The sequence below is a fragment of the Bombina bombina genome, chromosome 7 (genome assembly GCF_027579735.1).
Source record: "Bombina bombina isolate aBomBom1 chromosome 7, aBomBom1.pri, whole genome shotgun sequence".
NCBI lineage: Eukaryota > Metazoa > Chordata > Amphibia > Anura > Bombinatoridae > Bombina > Bombina bombina.
This window is the reverse complement of record NC_069505.1, coordinates 288,503,386-288,518,262: the sequence shown is the minus strand read 5'-3', so window position 1 is coordinate 288,518,262 and position 14,877 is coordinate 288,503,386. Positions and strand designations below refer to the sequence as shown.

General features: G+C 34.7%; 1 protein-coding gene across 3 annotated transcripts in view; it reads right to left on the bottom strand.

Annotated features, from left to right (window-relative positions):
- The window catches only part of PLXNA1 (plexin A1), a 344,408-nt gene that overhangs the window by 134,528 nt on the left and 195,003 nt on the right, over positions 1-14,877 (bottom strand). The window lies entirely within an intron of this gene.

Here is a 14,877-nt window from a genome sequence, read left to right as displayed (position 1 = left end):
TGTTCCTGTCTATGGATATAAAATAGGTTTCTATGAAGTAGTAAAACAGTATTGTGCAGATGCAGCATATAGAAGCTGCTAATAAAGAATTCTAGTCGAAGATGCCAATGCGCTCTAATCAAATGGTAAATGCTATCTGTTGACGTGAACAGACCATTTTTAGTCTATTTCCTTCCATTTGAGTTTGAAGATTATCTAATTAATATGTTGATGTAGGTACAAAGAAACAGGGCAAAGCAACTTGTAAATTATTATTTCAGATGAATTTGCAAGTAGGCAAGCGACGCAGGAAAGCTTCTGAAAAAAGCCAGTAGGATGCTCAGATCACAGGAATAAGCAGAAGAGTTAAAATGGATAATGTTCGAGGTTCAACTAAAACTCAGCTATGAAATTGTGCTGCACCGCTTGCAACAAGTCTAAAAAAAAAGACATCAAATAATTCCAGAAGAATATTAGAATTATGTATACACTCAGGAGGAGAGGATAAAGATAAGCTAATTATAGTTTTAAGTTTGGCTATAGTTTCTTTTTAATTTTATGAAATAAAAAAAAAACAGACATTACATCTACCAGACATGAGGTTTGTCCCACATATAATTCATAAATTAACAAAGTCTTAATTCAGTGAATTGCAGAAGTTATAAAATGAGGTATAGGTTTCCAGAACTATATGGTATATAAAAGGTATGAAACACACTTTATTAAACGGACAGTCAAGTCCAAAAAAAACTTTCATGATTTAAATAGGGAATGTAATTTTAAACAACTTTCCAATTTACTTTTGTCACCAATTTTGCTTTGTTCTCTTGGTATTCTTAGTTGAAATCTAAACCTAGGAGGTTCATATGCTAATTTCGTAGACCTTGAAGACTGCCTCTAATCTGAATGCATTTGACCACTAGAGGGTATTAGTTCATGTGTTTCATATAGATAACATTGAGCTCATGCACGTGAAGTTACCCTGGCTAAAATGCAAGTCTGTCAAAAAAACTGAAATAAGAGGGCAGTCTGCAAAGGCTTAGATACAAGGTAATTACAAAGGTAAAACGTGTATTATAACTGTTATGCAAAACTGGGGAATGGGTAATAAAGGGATTATCTTTCTTTTTAAACAACAACAATTCTGGTGTTGACTGTCCCTTTAAATGTTGTAATCTGCTTTACGTCTCTGCATGCAGTGCAAGTGTAGTATTATTGAGCTTCTATTGCATTTTGTATTTTATTTATTATTTTTATATTAGTTTTTGTTAGAAGTTACATGTTGGTTAAAGTTTTATTCTGAAATTGATTGTTCCAAGTGATCTGACAACAAAGCTTTCAAACTACTACAAATGAACTTTTGAAGTTGCAAGCAGATTTTATATGAACTTCAGATTAAAGGGACACTAAACCCAATGTTTTTCTTTCACGATTCAGATAGAGCAGCAATTTTAAGCAACTTTCTAATTTACGCTTGTTAAAGATAGCAAGAGAACGAAGAAAAATTGTTATTTGAAAAGCAGTAATGTAAAGATTAGGAACTGGGCCATTTTTGGTTCAGCACCTGGGTAGTGCTTGCTGATTGGTGGCTAAATGTAGCCACCAATAAGAGCTATCCAGGGTGCTGAACCTAAAATGGGCCGGGCTCCTAAGCTTTACATTCCTGCTTTTCAAATAAAGATAGCAAAAGAACGAAAAAAACTGTTAAGTGGAGTAAATTAGAAAGTGAATTAAAATTGCTGCCATATCTGAATCATGAAAGAAAAAAAGGGGTTTAGTATCCTTTTAACTTGTTATTTAGGACAGGGCTTGACAACCCCAGGAGCCTGGGAGCCACTGGCTCCTAACGTTTTGGGTTATTCTCCATATATCTATATACAAATCCAACTGTCTGGATCCTAAAAATATACCTGGCTCCTAAATATTCTTACTGGCTCCTAATTTTTAAACACATTTGTCAAGCACTGATGTAGGATATCAACTGTTCGAATGATGTCATTGTATGGCAGCAGCATATCCTTCTTTATATTGTATGAGAACATCCATATGAAAATTTAAAAAAAGCAGATCCAAATCTAAACTTGCAGAATACTAATCTTTAGTTGAATAAAATATGTGAAATGGTTTATTGCACATTTTCTATAATCCTTACTCAGATGTAAAATGTATTTGATTAAAAAGTATGTAATTTCAAAAACACTGAGATCAAACTGTGCTATTCTCAACAGCAGAAATATGGGTAACATATCCAGTTATTGCACAGAAGATTTTACGAAATTAAGAAGGTTGAAACTTTAATAAAATTCTAGGTTATTCAGATTAAGACTGTGTCAGTTTGTATTGTCAAATCCTTGTTAATTACAACTTATCTGTATTGTGTCACATACTGGGCATCACCCTAATGTACGTGCTCACCACTGCGCATGCGGTACAAGTAAATAAACCACAAGAATCTCAATAGTATTAATAATCATAACAGTGATTTAGAGTAAATTAGAATATATAATTAAAGTACAAGACTTAGTCATTTCCAGATAGTTTTTTTTTTTATTGATGGAGAAGGCATAACAGAGATGAGGAGGGATGAATATTTCTATTATTATTATTAGAGATTTCCCCAATTCTTTCCTACATATACATAAATAAACTGTTTCCCAGCAGGGCTGTAACTACAGTATGGAATGAAAATGGTACAGAAATATTACTAGACAGACAGAAAGGCTTCTGCAAACAGACAAGTTTAGATGACACCCAGAATTGTATAGAGTTGCTCTGAGGGTGAATTAAATGTTTACTCTTTAGTTGAAGGACCAGTAAACATAAAGGGACTCTTTACTCAAAAAATATCTCCCCTTAAATTTGTTCCCAATGATCCACTTTGCCTACTGAAGTGTATTAAATTGTTTACAAGTATTTGCTTTGCCGTTATATTGGCATTTGAAATAGTTGAATTAGCCTGTGGTATCCCCTGTTCTGAAAGTTTTTAGCCTTAGGGCCAAGCTATAAATAAGCTGTGTAAACACAGCCAGCAGAAGAAATTACACTCCCAGTGGGATATAGAAGAGATAAGGTAATAAAATGTTAATTTTCCATTGTTCTCTCCTAGTATTGGTGATTGGTTTACAGACAGATATAAGATAAAGAAGCATGTATATGTACACAATGTGATAAAGTAATGAGATCTGATTATACCTACAGATATAAGATATACACATGTATATGTACACAGTGTGATACAGTAATGAGATCTGATTATACCTACAGATATAAGATAGACACATGCATATGTACACAATGTGATAAAGTAATGAGATCTGATTATACCTACAGATATAAGATAAAGACATGTATATGTACACAATGTGATACTGTAATGAGATCTGATTATACCTACAGATATAAGATAGACACATGTATATGTACACAATGTGATAAAGTAATGAGATCTGATTATACCTACAGATATAAGATAAAGACACATGTATATGTACACAATGTGATACTGTAATGAGATCTGATTATACCTGCAGATATAAGATAAAGACATGTATATGTACACAATGTGATAATGCAATGAGATCTGATCATACATACAGGTATAAGATAAAGACACATGTATATGTACACAGTGTGATAATGTAATGAGATCTGATTATACCTACAGATATAAGATAAAGACATGTATATGTACACAGTGTAATAATGTAATGAGATCTGATTATACCTACAGATATAAGATAAAGACATGTATATGTACACAGTGTGATAATGTAATGAGATCTGATTATACCTACAGATATAAGATAAAGACATGTATATGTACACAGTGTGATAATATAATGAGATCTGATTAGATCTACAACCTCAACCCATTTTATTAAGTTGTGGCTTCAAAACAGAAAAGCAGTTAATTCATATACAAAAAAAAAACCTTAAAAAGCAAATCTCATACATTTTATACTCTGCAGCTGGTAAAAAAGTAATTGGCAACACATTAAGGGAAAAACAATTTTTCATGTTCCTTTAAAGCAGGGGTGTCCAAACTTTGCTCTCCAGAGGTTTTGGAACTACATTTCCCATGATGCTCAGCTAGATAAAATGCTGGCTGAGCATCATCGGAAATGTAGTTCCAAAACCTCTGGAGAGCCAAGTTTGGACACCCCTGCTTTAAAGGGACATGAAACCCATAATGTTTCTCTCATGATTCCAATAGAACATACAATTTTAAACCGTTTTCCAATGTACTTCTATCTTCTCATTGGCTTAGTTCTCTAGGTATGCATTGTCGTAAAGCATACCTAGGTAGGCCCAAGAACTGGGTGCTAGCTGCTGATTGGTGGCTGCCATTGGCTTACTAATTTGTTCAGCTAGCTCCCAGTGGTGCATTGCTGCTCCTTCAATAAAAAATACCAAAAGAATGAAGTAAAATTTATCAAAATTGGGGGTTTCATGTCCCTTTAACATTTAATTCTCTATAAAAAAAATATGAATTTTGCTTAATGTTACTATATTACATCATTCATTTTCACCTTTTTATCAAATTTAAATCTGAAAACTGTAGTTTTTCCACTGCAACAAGAGCAGCTGGAATGCATTCCTCGGAATACAGAAACTGACCCAGCTACTTGCTGCAAATTGATTACTTATATGAAGAAGCTCATTTGTATCCGATACTAACTGGCCACAATAATGGAGAGAAAAATAATTAAGAAGTTTTTTTTAAGGGGTTTGTCCCTGGTTTACAAAATAATGCAAATCTTGTAAAACTATACAATGGTGTTAAAAGCTTTTACAACATGTTTTATGCAGATATTTGGAATGTGAAGTGTAAGTTAGTGTACGTCTACAGAAAAATATGTTTCATGTCCCTTTAAATAAGTGGAGCCTTTTTATCTCCGGCTACAAATGCACAACTGCTACATAATTACTACATGAGCATTTCGCAGAACTGCTTGTTTCTGGAGTTCAGTAAACTCTGCTTCAGTATTTGAATATGTAGATGTCATTAGTCATTTTAATAGAAGCGGATATAATTTTATTTACACTGGAGACTCTTTAAATGAACGGCCCTGACATTTGGTAAATGCGTTCGTTTAACGGATACGTTGTAGCTATTAGCCAAAGTAAATGGAGAGTTAATAAGATGATGCATTTACAGCGGCGGATATTTCTGCACGGAGCACGTTGTCTATGGATGCTCATTGGAGCCTACACAAAACCAAACAGACATATAACCTTTAAAAGACATAACTTGGCAAACCACAAATCAGTGATGCTATAGTATCCATGCAGCCTGGTATCAGGAGCGTGACAGATTTGTAAAGCCAGATACATATAGCTCAACAGATTCCAGTAACAATGTTTATTATATTAAATATGTTCATTTATTTCCAAACTGGCCTCTTTTATGGCTGATGTGCAGCGTTTATGTGGGTGTAAAAAATGCCATGCAAAAGTCAAGTGGGCGTGTGTGTGCAGGCCGAAAACTATTGCATTCAACAGAGGCCATATGAAAAGATGTCTCAGTAATGTATACGGATGTTTAGACAGTATGCAAAAGGTCATATAGGTGATATTTACAGGCTGGGATGTTTTGGTGATTTTATATATATATGCAAAAGTTCAAAGGGTATATGCACTCTCTCCAACGTCCTGCAACTGCCAGGGTGCTCTATGAGAAGTATCTAACAGAGGAACAAAGTGATGCACTCACTGGACTTCGGATATCTGTGTAAAAGAATTTTATTTGTGACGTTTCGGGACCTCAAACGTCCCTTCTTCTGACGTTTGAGGTACCGAAAACGTTACAAATAAAATTCTTGTACACAGATATCGGAAGTCCAGTGAGTGCTTCACTTTGTTCCTTTGTGTTATTTATATATATATATATATATATATATATATATATATATATATATATATATATATATATATATATATATATATATATATATATATATATATATATATATATATACACACACACACACATATATATATACACACACACACACACATACATATATATATATACACACACACATATATATATATATATATATATATATATATACACACATATATATATATATACACACACACACACTACCTACATACATCACTAAAGTGATTTGATAATATAAATATTTAGTATGAACAACGAGATACAAAATAAATAAACCAAACATCTTATCAAAAATCTTAAAAAAAAATAATATCTATATCAAAAATATTTGTAAAAAATAAAAATTTTAAAGCCAGCTTCTCCGTTCTGAGGTACGGGGCTTGCCCTCTGCTAATCACAAATGATACTGCCTGAGATATATACGTTGCCTAATTACTCAGGAATCCTAAGGAGTTGGTTATTGGTTCAAGTACAAGGGCTCTTACAACCTACAGGTTCCTGAATAGCGAGCTGTTAAGTGCAATTTGTAAATGCTGCTCTTTAATAAACCAGCAGATTCTGTGTGTCAATTAGCATGCGTGACCGGTAACAATAATATCCAATTAGCAGGATAACTCAAGTTCATATTAATTTGTCTACTAGGTAATGGAATACCTCACCCATGCAGCAGACGAACACATTTTCATTTCAGAGATGGGAGGAATCTTAAAGGGACATTAATGCGAGAAGGTAACAAAAAACAATAAAGGGACATAAATGCAAAATGGCAACAAAAACAAACAATACACCTATCACCAGGTATGAAATGAAGCTCACTGCACAGGGATCATATAGTAATCATTAATATCACTTACACAGATTGTCGGCAAATTTACAGAATCCACATAAAATGTACACTCTCTATATTACGCCTTCCTACTACGGTCTATACAGTTTTCAGTGGAACTACCAACTGTAACTGAGGTATTAGTCATATCCTATGGCCAGAACCTTGGCACAACAGAAACTGGGTCACATCTAGGGATGGGCGAACGTGTTTATATTCTAATACGATTGTTAAAACGAATGTTATTGTAGAAATTGAATTTACATAATAGAATGTTGATAAGAACGAATATTCTTAAAAATTCTATAATCAAATGTTTACAGTTTTCGAATGTCACTTTCAATTTCGAATGTACATAATAGATCGAATAAACACATTCAAAAATCGAATGTGTATATTCAATTTATTGTGAACATTTGAATTTTATATTTATAGAACACAGTTGTAGACTAGAAATACTATTTCGAATTCAAATATTACATTTATAAAATATAATTGTAGATTAGAAATACTATTTATGAAACAAAATAAAATATGAAAAATTTGATTTAGTTAAAACGAATTCGAAATCGAATGTGATGTAAAATACATAGTTAAACATTCAATTATTCGAATAAATATTTTGGAATGTTATTGAAAATTCGGAAAACAAATGTAAAATGTTATATAAACATTTGAAATTCGATTAGACTGAATGAATGTATCAAAATTAGTTTTAAATTTCAAATGTTTCTAAACATTCGCCAATCCCTAGTCACATAGGTCACTTTTTAGTGGGACTGTTCTTTGATTTCAGGAGCGAGATTTGGAAGAAGGTCACGTTATATCATGTATTGTCCTTTGTATTCCTAATTCTGCATCTGTATTAGCTTTTATCTATTAGATACTGTATCAATAAAATCACTTGGTAACCTGAGCTTCTAGCGGTTCACATGAAATGTCTTCCTACAAAGAATCAGGATGAGTGCTTAACACTGCATACTACAACTCTGTGGCGCTCACCAGTCAGATTACATCTTGCAGACTATTTCAGAAACCACAGAGAATTTGGGTGTATGCTAATTGCTAGCCACAGCCTGACATTACTTGGCTTTTGACTTCTGAACTTTGACCCTATTCACCAAATATAAAAGAGCTAGCTCCCATAATACAAATAGCGCTCTATGTTCTGTCCCCCAGCTTGTGTTTATTCCAAGAGGAGACACAATAGTGTAATCGCTTACTTGTTTTAACTGCTTAAACACGCACATAGCGATACTGTGGAATGCTCCTCACTGGGAAATAAATGTATAAGGGACACAGGTTCCCAACTGTCACAAAAGTAGGTTATTAGGAATAATGATCGCACTGTTTTACTATAAACAGACATGTACCACTGGGGTAGACACTGAACAGACTATATAGGTCAAACAGATTTTTATTTGCTTATAACATTTATTCCAAGGACCAAAGGACATCCAAAGTGTCTGGTTCACTTATATGGACACATATTCCATATAGAATACTAGTGGCATTGTGTGATGCTTAACTAACTACCCTGAAACCCAGGGACCAAGGTTCATTTAAGAGCTACACATTAGGTCAGGTCTCAAACCCAGGGAGAGTCACTGGCTCTTAGAATTTCATCCCTGGCTCCCAACTTTTTGGGTTACTCGCAATATACTGTATCTATATACAAATACCACCATCTGGCTCCTAAAATTATGTCTGACACCTAAATATTTTCATTGGCTCCTAATTTTTAAACAGATTTGTCGGGCACTGCATTAGGTGATACAAGCCATATTCACAAAATAAAGAAATAAAATGTGTTCCACAGAAATTAACAGGGAAGTATATAAATCTGCATCTCATGTCAACTGAAGCCTTTTCAAGCAGCAACAAAAATCACATCAAATACATCAACTCAAATCAGTTAGCAACTCTAATCAGAAAGCAAATGCCTTGATCTATAAAAAATAATCTAAAGGAAAAAAAAAGGAAAATATTCTCTAGAGGTGCAAAAAGGGAATTATAACCAGCATGAAACTTTGTAAACAGCCGGAGAATATTTAGATATGGAATATGCATTACTGTCATAACGAAGATCTGCATTTTAAATTCCTGGCGAATTTTACGATCCCCCATCAGAGTTAGACTTTTATTGTGTCAAGGTACTATATTCTCTGTGGAATTGCCTGCCGAACCCCCAGGTTCTCCTGCAAGGTAAACATCTCACCGCCGAGATTCAAAAAGCCATTAAATATAAATTTGTATTACGCAAAAGACACAAGAATTTTTTTTTTTTTTTTTACAGAAAACAACATCGAGGAAATATTTAATTAAGCTGCTTGCAAAAGATCAGGAATTCATTTTCACAAGTTTCAGTCTCCCTCGACTTGCTTCAAAATGAGAAGCCTTTAGCTTTACCTACAAATGTGTTAATTTGCGTCGCTCTTTATGCAAATTTATGCAGTTTGATTTCAGTGGCGGATATTAATTTAAAGGCTGCGCAGAGCCGTCACTCTCTGGTGGCTTTACAAGGTGAGTGAGGGAGCTTGTGGGTTAGCTAGTGAACCCCCAGTGACGGTCAGGTTTGGGGTGCGCATGGGTAACTGGAAAAGAAAGTTTAAAGAGGGCCATTACAGTACATGATATAGTTGTCACTTGCCTAAAAAATCTGCTGCCTCACTCAAGTGATACAGGGTTGTTGTTTTTTTTCCTTCTCATTCTTTAAGGCCCTTTATCTACAAACACAATAATTCAGTCTTAAACCCAACTCTGATTTGAGGCTGCTCCCTAAATCTACCGGATTTAGTAGATAATAGAGCTGCTCAGCATTACAGTTGATGTCCATCCTTCAGACCTAGATATGCATCCTGCAGCATGATGATGTGAATAAGAAATTGCTTGAAAACCTCTTGATAGATAAACCTTTCCAAGAACTACATTCTCAGACTTTCTATTGGAAAAATAACTATTTCACTTGGCCCCGCAGACTGACAATTCTATTATGCCCAGCATGGGCCCAAAGTCACCAGTAAAAGAACAATCTCTTCCAACAGCAAGCTGAGCAGTAATGTAAGGAGAAGGAGACGATTAGATAGATAGAAAGGGGAGCCAGGCACTTCTTAGCCCCCAGGGGCCACATCATTGCTAGTGATGCATCCTAGTAAAAAGGGGATATGTTTTGTGTATGCTACAAGAGCGATACAGGTTCCATCAAAAGCTCCTTTATAAAAACAACCCGCTGATTCCCATGGAACACAGCTGCCGCAGGGTGCATTTGCTTTACAAGAAAAATAAGACAAGAAAACTGTCCATTAGTCCCAATAAAGCTTTTGCTTTCTGGATTATTATAAAATAAAAAAAAGTCCACAAAGAACATTTATTTATGAGATAACAGACGGCCTCAGTTTGTTCTCCGCCTCTGGCACTGACTCCTCTGATCACAAGGGCACCTTACACAGGGCCAGGAACCAATCTGGGATTTGGCTGAATGGGGAACGTTCACATTAAAAGGGATTCGCTTATTCAGCAGAAAGAAAGCGCTCGTGTCTTATCAGTAAAAATTTTATACAAGCCGTATACGCCACATATACAAACCAAGCCGTATACGCCACATATACAAACCAAGCCGTATACGCCACATATACAAACCAAGCCGTATACGCCACATATACAAACCAAGCCGTATACGCCACATATACAAACCAAGCCGTATACGCCACATATACAAACCAAGCCGTATACGCCACATATACAAACCAAGCCGTATACACCACATATACAAACCAAGCCGTATACACCACATATACAAACCAAGCCGTATACACCACATATACAAACCAAGCCGTATACACCACATATACAAACCAAGCCGTATACACCACATATACAAACCAAGCCGTATACACCACATATACAAACCAAGCCGTATACACCACATATACAAACCAAGCCGTATACACCACATATACAAACCAAGCCGTATACACCACATATACAAACCAAGCCGTATACACCACATATACAAACCAAGCCGTATACACCACATATACAAACCAAGCCGTATACACCACATATACAATCCAAGCCGTATACACCACATATACAATCCAAGCCGTATACACCACATATACAATCCAAGCCGTATACACCACATATACAATCCAAGCCGTATACACCACATATACAAACCAAGCCGTATACACCACCACCACATATACAAACTAAACATTATGCACCACGACCACATATGCAAACTAAACAGTATGCACCACGACCACATATACATAACGAACATTATGCACCACCACCACATATACAAAGCAAATAAACAAAAACAAAAAAGTATGCACCACCACATATACAAAACAAACAGTACACAACAGACATATACAAACCAAACCACATACACCACCACATATATAAACCAAATCATATAAACCAACACAAATATTCAAACCAAACAGTATACAGCACCACATATCAAAGCAAACAGTATGGCAACGTCCCTGCATTTGTACAAGCGACATCTCCTGGAAGGTAAACCATACTTTATGCAAATTACACAGAACAGTTTAAACCCTCTTGTTCTAACACTGGCGCATCTCTGCAGAATGAGCTCCCAGATAGATAGATAGATAGATAGATAGATAGATAGATAGATAGATAGATAGATAGATAGATAGATAGATAGATAGACACACACACACATATACACACAGACACACTATACAGAACACTGGTCTCGCAAAAAGATTGGGATATACTCCCTGGAAAGAAATGCTATGTAGCACTCTCTGCCCAGACTGGGGTAGAGCCACTGATACCTTTTAAAATTTAACTTTTATTTTTCACTTTAAAAAGAATGGGTGAACACAAACAAATTAAAATGTCTCTCTCTCTAAATAGCTGGTGTCAAATGCTTCAGGTTGTTATCAAATTATTCAAGTGACCGGTTGATTCTCTAATACTTTTATATATAGTTTTGTTAGATCAATCGGTACTCCATTGTATTGGTCAAATAAGGTTGATAAGAGCCTTGTAATGGGTGCTTATTGTATTTGGATGTCTCATATATTTTTTGAGGCTTGTATTGGTGTAAAATTAGTTGGAATTAAGCCTGAGTGACAGTAGGGATTATCAACTTTTATTCACGTTTGTACATAGATTTCAGTTGTGGTTAAGTGTTTTGAAATTTGCTTTACTTTATTGTGTTGGTGTACAGATGCCCTGGTTTGGGTATCACTTATATTCAGAGTTTTTTGTATATTCCAATTTTTTTATATACACTCTTAGATCATTAATTAAATAAAAACACTGGTATGCAAGAATTCCTTGATACTGATAGTTTTCTTCCTAAGACCCACTGTTCACAATGTTTCTTTCTATAGTTACCCTTATTCTTATGGGTAGCTGGGCTATTGTATTTATATCTGTCTCATTCCTTCCTAGGTACTCAGAGAAGAAATGAAACAATAATTCCTGTATATTCCCACAGAGATGTATACATAGTTTTAAATACAGAAAAAATGAACCAAAACATAAAAATACATATATAAACAAAAACTATTCCAAGAACCCATAAAGAGTGGGTAATGGGATAAGGGGAGGAAAAACAAACTTCAAATAGTATCATTTAAATTTAATATGCATTAATATCGTTTTTTTATCACACCACTTTATAAGGCACAATAGAGCACAATCACTAAGGTAACATCACAAGTTCACTTGGGAACACACACTGTTTTTGAGAGCACCACAATGTATATGACACCAAGTAAGGTATTTAATAAGTAAATGAGAATAATTTAATATAAATATTGTAAACACACTGTCCCAATGTGTGACGAACCAAAATGACACCCAAGGCACTAAAAACCAATAAACATAATTCACAACAACACAAGCCATAACAAGAACAAGTTAGATGGGTATGTAAGCACCAAAAATAAAAAGGATGCTATTTCCTTTCAACATGAGCACATTGTCACCAGTAGGCACAGATGGAAGCACCAAAACACAGACATGGAAGGATACTAGTTTCTTTTAAAAGAAGCACACAAGCAATAATCTCACTCAGAATCGCAGGTCAATAAAAAATTAAATCATACACTAATACTTGAACTGAAGTATATCCAACACAGTCAAAACAAAGACTAAGATTATAAGAAATAAGTCAAAAACAAGATTTGAGAGAGGAAAAATGCAGGACAGTGAAAAAATAACAAACACATGTACACAGGAAAATACACAGACAGTGAAAAATAGTAAAACATGTACATAGGAAAACGACGATTATACAATCTCATGGAGGGGAACAATATCACCAATGCTATCAGTAGAAATGACTATTACAGTCATTTGATCATAGTCGTGTTATTGTTAATCATGCGATTTATTTAAAAATGAAAAATAATGTGTTCAGACCGAGACAGTTAAAATCATAAACTAACGCTTAAAACACAAACTAAAAGCTACATTCTAAATTAAGACATATACAATTAAGAGTAAACAGTGAATCTAGATATAAACAAATTATGTCGATTACGACATTTATATAAGAAATGTTATTCGAAATACAGTATAAAATAGGAGGAAAATACATCCACATAACAGTATAACATACGGCATATCTAAGATCCATTGAATTTACTGTAAGAATGAACTTAGGTATAAAAACAGAAGCAGAGAAATCTAGCAGAGAAATAGGTCCACCTTAAGATACAAAATCAGCAGTCGACCTTAAAATAAAATACAGCATTGGATACATTGATCCCAATAGGCTGTACATACATGATTGACAGCCAAGATCAACGAATGAAAATATGGTAGAGGCGGAAATAAAGGCTTTGAAAATCGGCGGCCCGCCACCTTTGATAAAGCCGTAACTGGCGAAACGCGTCAGGGGGGTTCTGTGGGACAATGGGGTCCCACTAAAGTGTTATATGTGTGTTTTAAATTAATCTATCTCAAAAAGCAAAAGTTTGTAAAAGTAATGGGGATTATATCAGACAGTGCGTGAATGCATGTTGGCGTTTAATGGTTATACTATGATAAGAACCTGAATAGAACTTATGGGTAACTTTATTTAAATAAATAACCCAAGTGCATCCTCACTAGTGTCAAAAAGGGACTTGGCTAAATAGAAGTATCGATTGTCAACAGATTTCAACCGAACTAGACTCCGTATTAGTGACAGACTGCCAAACCCAGCTGTAGTGTAAACGGCGCAGAGCGGCAGTTAGGGTATTATCGTAAATATTATTATAATAATTTATGAGGACATAGTACCGGGTTGTAGGTAATCCGAAAGACTCACATAATGGCATAATTAATAGTTACAGTTAAATAAGTATTGAGTGAAATCGAACTCAGAGGTGGAGCTTTAATTACAAGGAAAATCAATGTCTGAGTCCCTAGCAAGGAACCAGAGTTAGAGTGTTGCAACATTGTATACTTATTATAACACTTCACAATTACACAATACGTGTGGTGTAAAAGTAACAACACAAAATACAGCAGCCTAGCCACCCCACAAATAATGGTAACCGCAAAGACAATATTGTTAACAGGGGGGCTCATATAGTATCAAGTAAAGAAATAGATGCATACAGGCAGCATTATCTAACAAATTACTTAAGAATGTCGGAATAAGCATATGTAATACACACACACGATTATTGTATTATCTAATAGTAAGATATATAACAAATCTGGACTATATGATCATAGAATTTATACAGCCACCTGAGTAATACACCCAACACAAAAAGCAAAATTACCATTAAATGGAATAAAATCCCAAGGTGGATCCTGCTACTATAACTAAAAACAATCTCTGAGTACCTAGGAAGGAATGAGACAGATATAAATACAATAGCCCAGCTACCGATAAGAATAAGGGTAACTATAGAAAGAAACATTGTGAACAGTGGGTCTTAGGAAGAAAACTATCAGTATCAAGGAATTCTTGCATACCAGTGTTTTTATTTAATTAATGATCTAAGAGTGTATATAAAAAATTGGAATATACACAAAAACTCTGAATATAAGTGATACCCAAACCAGGGCATCTGTACACCAACACAATAAAGTAAAGCAAATTTCAAAACACTTAACCACAACTGAAATCTATGTACAAACGTGAATAAAAGTTGATAATCCCTACTGTCACTCAGGC